At 47.5% G+C, this 7,683-nt stretch overlaps 1 pseudogene; it reads left to right on the forward strand.

The window, feature by feature from the left end:
- The first annotated feature begins 3,688 nt into the window (after window positions 1–3,688).
- Window positions 3,689–6,234, forward strand: LOC120639230 (annotated as a pseudogene).
- The last annotated feature ends 1,449 nt before the right edge of the window (window positions 6,235–7,683 follow it).

Genomic DNA, 7,683 nt, shown 5'->3' on the forward strand with positions numbered 1-7,683 from the left:
AGTGAATGGGAAGCAATATCGAACATCTTTTTCTCGAACTATGACCGGGAATATGAGGCCAAATCATTTTAAAATTTTATAAATAACATACGAAGTTTAAAAATCATAAAATTTGTCATGATATCATAATTTCATGTACTGAGTCTATGGTAAAAAATTGAGAAGGTTTCGCACAAGTTTGACGTATGCTCCTTACAGATCGAAACATATCCTCAGAAGATCCATAGAGAAGAGAATAAATTGTTCAGATTTCAAGTCAAAGTAACAGTCAAATTGTGGTTTGACTACAAAACATTTTGTGTATGCAATAGAGAGCATAGACTTATCAATGTAAAATTTTGGTAATTTTTTGAAATCATTTGATAATTTTAATGTATTAAGTGTTATTATAGAACTTTAATTGATATAAATTAAATTTGAGGTACAACCACATAAAATAAAAGAATTATATGAGTAAAAATATCAAATATATATTGTTAAAGAAATTTGACAAGATATTGTTGAGGTAAGTGATATGAATTTACAAGAATACATGTTGAAAAGAAGGAGAAGAAGGGAAAAAATGAAAAAAAAATGTTTGCCGAGTGTTTTATAAAGCACTCGGCAAAAAAATTGTTTGCCGAGTGTTTTTTCTAGGCACTCAGCAAACCCTGCCATGTCATCGATTCAAGCCATGCCAAGATGCTCTCCTATTGGTACTCTCCCCACCCATCGGATAAGACCCCACCCTCCCCGTCCTCTCTCTCCCTCCATCCTCCTCTTGAAAAAATGCCGCGGCCTCCTTCTCCAGTCGCGCCGCCGGTCCCGGCCCTTCTCCAGCCTCACCCTTCCCTCCTTCTCCTGCCGCCAGTGGCTGCCCTCCTCCTTCTCCAGTTGCGCCGCCGGTCCCTGCCCTCCCCTCCTTCTCCAGCCACGGGCGCGGCCGCCGGTACCGGCCCCCTCCCCTCCTTTTCCGGCCGCCGGTGCCCGGTCCATCCCCTCCTCCTGACACGGCCGCGGTGGCCATCCCCGGCCCCCTCCCCGCCAGATCGAGCTCCTCTCCCTCGCCACCGGATCGAGCTCCTCTCCCTCATGCCTCTCTTGACGGCGCTCGATCCGGGAGGCATGGCTGCACGGTGGCCGCGGCCCGCACAATCTGCGCGGGGGGCGGCAAGGCGCGCGGCGTTCCCAGCGAGGGGGCCCGCGGCCGGCCCGCGCAGCGGCCACGTCTAGGGGCGCGCGGCCGGCCCGCCCAGCAGCCACGGCGAGGGGGCGCGCGGCCAGCCCGCGCAGCAGCCGCGACAACAAGCGTGGCGGCAGTGGTGGCGGCGGTCAAGGGGAGGTGGCAGCGTGAAGCGTCCCCTCATAAGAGAAGACTTAAAAGTGATACAATATCAATCCCAGGAGGCTGATAACACTTTTATTACATCAGATGGTACATCACCGTACAACTCTACGCGAAAGTGGGCAGTGAAGCGCCACTATGGCGAGGATAACAACTAACACCCACACAACGATATTAACTACGAAAAGGGGGTCATCAGAGTCTTGCGCCATACGGAACTTCCTGCGGGTGACCCTATTCACAGGCAAGGTTGGGTGCAGGACGGAACCTCTACTCAACGTCTTCGGGAACGAAGTCTGGATCTTCCTCTGTAAAAATTAAGAATGGGATGAGTACAAACGTACTCAGCAAGTCCAACCACACCCACAGAGGGGGTATATACAGAATATAATGCATAGGATAAATCAAGGATAAGGTGAGGGTTTTATTTGCGGAAAGCAAATTTTGATGCAGGGGTTCATTTAAAAGAAAGGATTTTCAAAACAAGTTTTCTTGTACCAAGTAACACGTAGTGTTGATCCACACAGGATCCAAGTTTTAAGTTGCTACCGGACTCCTCATCCGCCGTAGCACATGGCACAACTGCCGGACACTTTTCCCAAAACAACTCACGCCAACCCATCCAATCCCAGAAGAAACACTAGTTATGTGACCACACCGTAACTCGCCCAGTACCGTGGGCACGGCTATTCGAATAGATTTTAACTCTGCAGAGGTGTGCAACTTTACCCACAAGCGGGGTACCACAGCTCGATCACCGTAGTGTCGGTGCAGATCCCAACAAAGCCATTACCCACCTTAGCTAGACCTGACTAGCCATCACGGTATCCACCAAGAGGTCATTGACCTATCACAGAGGTTGTAACCGGGGCATAAGTCACACAGAGCTAATCCCTTCTCCTTGATCACCCGTTGCTCTCAGCTCTCCTGATGGCTATCAGACTAACTAGTGGGGTTTATGCTAAGCCGTTGCCCATTCAACGGTCGAGTGGTTTGCACGATAGTGGAGTTAAGTGAGATGATACACCAACTCAGTCCTTAATTGTGACAAGATGGATATCTCCCTTCCTTGCTCTGCCACACAGGCACGAGCACACCGCTCGGCAATTCACACAGAAGTGTCATCCATCTCGTCTAATGTCATCTTTCGAAATTCCACATTTTTCCCTTCCCACACACTCACACATTTTTCCTTTTGTAAACAAGTTGTATTGTGTTTAAGGTCATAAGCGTTCTAGCAGTGATTAACGTCCAAACAAATCACATTCAGACATTAATCTAGGTGGTCAAGGAATGATTATAACAAATCAAGGGGGTGGCTATCCAACCATGTTTTAGCAGCAAAACAACATGCAGTTTTGAAATAGGCCAATAGGTTGTGTTTTTAAAAACTAGGACAAAATATGCATCAAAGGATGGGATTGAACTTGCCGTCTTCAAAGCCTTCCGGGAAGTCCTGACCGAGGCACTGTCCTTCGGGTTCGGGGTCGCAGAACTGGTCCTCGTTCGCTTGCTTGCAGTACTGCTCGCCGATGGGTTCTCCCTCGTTCACACCGTGATCTATGACGCATACAAACAAACACATAATCAAGAAAAAGAAATAAAAGTTTTGTCGTTGAGCTCGAATCGGAAACAATTACGATATGAAGATAGGAGTAATATTTCTGGATGGTTTCCTAATGGCATGGCCAAAACTATAATAGGAATGGCGTGGTAAAGTTTCAGGTCGATCGGAGATTGTTTGGCGCATGAAATGATAGGTTACAGAGAGGTTTAGGGGTTAAACAAGGAGTCAGGGACCTGTTTGTAAATAGTGAAAGGACCTGATTAGAATTCTGGGGAATGTTTGGGTTATTCTGGAAAAGGGTAGAGTTTTATTTATAAATAAGTTTATATAGTGGAGGGTTTATTTGTAAATATAATAAAGGAAAGGGCTTAATTTGCAAAAGGCCAAAGGGTGGAAGGGTTCTTAAACAAATAGAATAAAGGGGAGGGGGTTTTGGGCATATTTGCCATCATCTCTTTCCTCCCGACCGAAGAACAGGGGAGGGAGGGGCGGCTCGCCGGCGGCGGCCTGGGCCGGCGGCTCGGGGCGCGAGGGCGGCTCTGGAGTGAGGGAAAAGAGAGAGGGAGGAGAGAGGATCCGATCCCGGCCGTGGCTTGTGCCGGGGTGGTCCGAGGCGGCCCGGCCACGAGGGTGGGCGGCGGTGAGCGGCGGCGGCCGTGGTGGCGCCGCTGCGGAGCTCGGTGGCGGCCAAGGGGAAGGGGGAAAGTGAGAGGGGGCCAAGAGGGTCCTATCCCTACCTTGGCTCGAACTGGGGCGTGGCGAGAAGATGGGGCGATGAGGGCGGGCGACGGCGGCCACGGCGGCTCTGGGTGGCGGCGCAGCAAGGCCGGAGAGGAGGGACACAAGGCAAAGGGTTTGCCGAGTGCCCGATAAAGGACTATTTGCCAACCGATCTATGCCGTGTGCTGTTTGCCGTGTGTTACACATGGCAAATACTTTGCCATGTATATCTAGGCCTTTGCCGTGTGCCTTCCCGTGTGCCTTGACACACGGCAAACATCTTGTGTCCCGTAGTGCCGTACGGCCGCCATAAGTCCACCAGTAGCGCTGCTGTGTGGCTGATAATTATATACTAAGTACTACTGCAGGAACTGGCGGCCAGTTTCATTCCACAGCATCACTCACTACTATAGCATCGTTTGTTAGCAGTAGATCACACGCAGGGAGCTAGCAAAGTAGCAATGGCTATGCTGCTTCCGTGGCTCGCATGGCTTATCGTCTCCCTCCTCACCATCTACGTTGTCCACTTCCTTATCCACTACTCGCGCCGCAGCCTCCCTCCAGGTCCCCGCCCGCTGCCGCTCATCGGTAGCCTGCACCTTGTGGGCAACCAGCCTCACCGAGCGGAGGTGTCCCAGAGGCTGCACGGCCGTAGCGCCGGCGAGCCCCGGAAGAACGACTTCCTCGACGTGCTGCTCGACGATGGCAAGGCCGCTCAGGTGGATCGGGACACTCTTCTAGCACTGTCTACGGTAACTGGTTGTATAAGCGTATGTATAATTAACATTCAGCATGCAACTCTCACGAGTTTATTATTTGTGTTTCAGGACTTGTTTGCCGCTGGAATGAACAATCACTACCGGAAAATCCAAATTTGCCGTGTGTTTCATTGTTTACCGTGTGCTTTCTATCGGTCACACGGCAAAACCATGCTTTGCCGTGTGTCTTTTCTTTGGCATACGACAAAATCAACAATCTGCCGTACGTGTGTCAAAAATAAGCACACGGCAAAGCATAGATTTGCCGTGTGTTTTTTTGACACACAGCAAAACAATAAATTTTTTTCTCCTTCGAACTCAAAACTTTTTCTACTCCCTACACAAGACTTGTGGTACTTGATATTAAAATTTGGTACAATTTTGTGTTTGTTTGCTATATTTAAGTAAATAATTTCATTTCAAGCAATTTTTTGAATTAAGTCAAATTTGAACCGCAAGTGAATCAAAATCTAGAATAAAATGAGTGAAAAATGATATTCATGCTATTTAACTCAGTTTGAGACCATACCCATCAAATGAAAAAAATCGAACATATTGTCCATGAAACATAACCACGACCGTGTGTCTGAATTATTTAAAAATTCTAAAAAAAATAAATGAAGTCTAAAAATCAAGAGATTTGTCGTGATGTGATGGTATCACACGTGGATGCTGTGATAAAAAGTTGAGAAGATTTGACACACTTTATCATGATGATGTTTACAAAATTGAAGCACCTCACAAGAAGTATATGTGTGATTGTATATGAGAGAGTTAGTGGATGTATTTTTTCAATACAAACCTTTTTATATGATCTCATATGCAAAAAAAAAAAGTTTATACCAAAGTCATACAGCTCGATCAAATCTAAAACTTTGTAGTTGTCCACCGGCCGGAGCGCCCCAGGCATGCGCGCGCGGCAGTCAGCGCGGGCCGCCCCTCTCCAAGTCGTCGGCCACTTCGGACCCACGCTCCGGCGGCGGCGGCCGCGCCTCCGGCCGTACGCAAAGGCCGGCACTGGGTCTGCGTCCGTGTCCCACGCATGGTGGGCCTAGGCCTGCGTAGTGGGGCCCGGTGTGGTGGGCACCAGCAGCGGGGCACGATTTTTTTTTATATTTTACAAAAAAAATTTGCCGTGGGTGAGAGGTGCACACGGCAAACTTTTTTTCGTGTGCCCGATAAAATGCACACGATAAAAGTTGTCTTTGCCGATAGTTGTTTGTCGTGTGGCTTTTGCCGTGAGTAAGATGGGTTTTGCCTGCACACGACAAAATTCCTGTCTCCCGTAGTGAATATTTCCAACATCATGGAGTGGGCCATGTCAGAGTTGCTTCAAAACCCATTATCAATGTCTAAAGCTTGTGATGAGCTTTCACGAGTTATCGGGTCAAGAAGAAATATTGAAGAATCTGAAATTGGCCAGTTGACCTATCTTCAGGCAGTGATAAAAGAGACATTTCGTCTACATCCTCCAGCCCCACTTTTGTTACCACGCCAAGCCTAACGAAGATCATGGACTACACAGTACCTAAAGGTGCCCGAGTGCTCGTAAACGTATGAGCGATGGGTCAAGACGAAGATATTTGGTCCGAACCCGAGAAGTTTATGCCAGAGAGATTTTTGGACAGAGCAGCTGATATACGAGGTGGAGACTTGAGCTTATTCCATTTGGTTCTGGCCGTCGTATATGCCCTGGGATGACACTGGCTATTCGCATGGTGCATTCAATTCTTGCATCATTGTTGAATCAGTACAGATGGAGTCTTCCCGTTGAGGTGCAAAGAAATGGGATTGATATGTCGGAGAAGTTTGGTGTGAATGTAACCAAGGTCGTGCCACTCTGTGCTATAGCCATGCCAATTTGATGCGCGCTCACTCCACCAGAATAAAGCCTTATGCATGTGTAAACAATGTGTTATGCATAATCAATGTTGTGACAGTAATATAATGTTTCTTTGTATGATTTTAAGAATATACGAATTATTTAGAATAATAAGTGAACTTTTCACATGAACAAAAGCAACAAACACCTGCCAGTTCTCCCTTTCTCTCTCGCTCACTGCCAAAGATCATGTTTCCATATCATCACACTCCGTGGCTCTTGTTTTCTCCAGCACTGATGCACTTGTTACTCTTGGAGGTGAAGCCTCCTAGATGATTATAAGTTGTCCGTGAGCTACCAAGATTGTGATGGGCTGCGAAAAGTTTGCGAAGACTATGATCTTGCCTCCGGAAGGAAAAAGGATCACCCTAGCGATTGGAGGAAAGTGGTTGAAAGAGACCGGCCGGTTTGGTGGAGTGAGTGCTGAGACTCGCCTTCTAGAAGCTCCCTCAATGGAGACGTAGAGCTCTAGCTTTAGCCTGAACTTCGGTAAAACAAATCATTGCATCTCTCTTTGCATTTACTTTACTTCACCAGTTCAATTCTAGTTTTATTTGTGCTTCCGCTTCAATCTACTCATGGATTTGCTAAAAAAACATCTACAGAGGCATATCTTCAGTTAGTTTGTGCTAGAACCTTATATGGGGCAAATTTACAGCTTTGTGCATTCTCTGTGGAAAACAGGTCTGACCTGTTTTTAACCAGGTCAGGCCGGGTTGGCCCTGACAGATTGTTTAGAAACTGTCATTTGCCAAAAAAAAAGTCTATTTCACAAACTAAGGTATATATGGATGGAACAATACGGTATGGTTCTATTTCCACTTTAGAAGAGTCCAAAGATTTATTTGATACTTTACATGACACAGATTGGAAACATACAGCGGTATGATTTCTAGGTCGAATACTGAAGCTGAATACAAGTTCATGTCAAATGCAACAGTTGAAGCCATGTGGGTTCAGACATTGTTGAATGAGTTGCAAATTCTAATTCAAAAGGCTGCTAAGTATAACCTTGGTACAACATACTTATCAGGACCATCCCGAGGCACGTGCAGGCGGCGGTGCGGATGTACAGGGCCCCCATTTGCTAGGGGCCCCCAAATTAGCCTAACTATTACAGAATACTTACATGCCCAGGTTAATTAATCAGCCCTAAACTGCATCATGCCGGCCATTCGTTGCTCGATGTTTCGTTTCCCAATCTGCCGATCGGCTCTCGCGTCGCGTGAGCTGTGGCGCCGGCGACGCACCTTCCCTTGCGGCCCTGCGGCCCTATGCTGTTCAGCTCCATCTGCTCCCAAGTCTAAAGTCCAAACGTAGCGTGCTGGCAAGCAAGTACAGGACGGCAGCGCCAATCACCAACGCCCAGCCCTGTGCGCTGCAACCCTGTTCGGCCATGTTGGCTCTTGCTGTCTCGCAGGTTCAACTTTCA

The sequence above is a fragment of the Panicum virgatum genome, chromosome 6K (assembly GCF_016808335.1).
Source record: "Panicum virgatum strain AP13 chromosome 6K, P.virgatum_v5, whole genome shotgun sequence".
Classification (NCBI taxonomy): Eukaryota; Viridiplantae; Streptophyta; class Magnoliopsida; order Poales; family Poaceae; genus Panicum; species Panicum virgatum.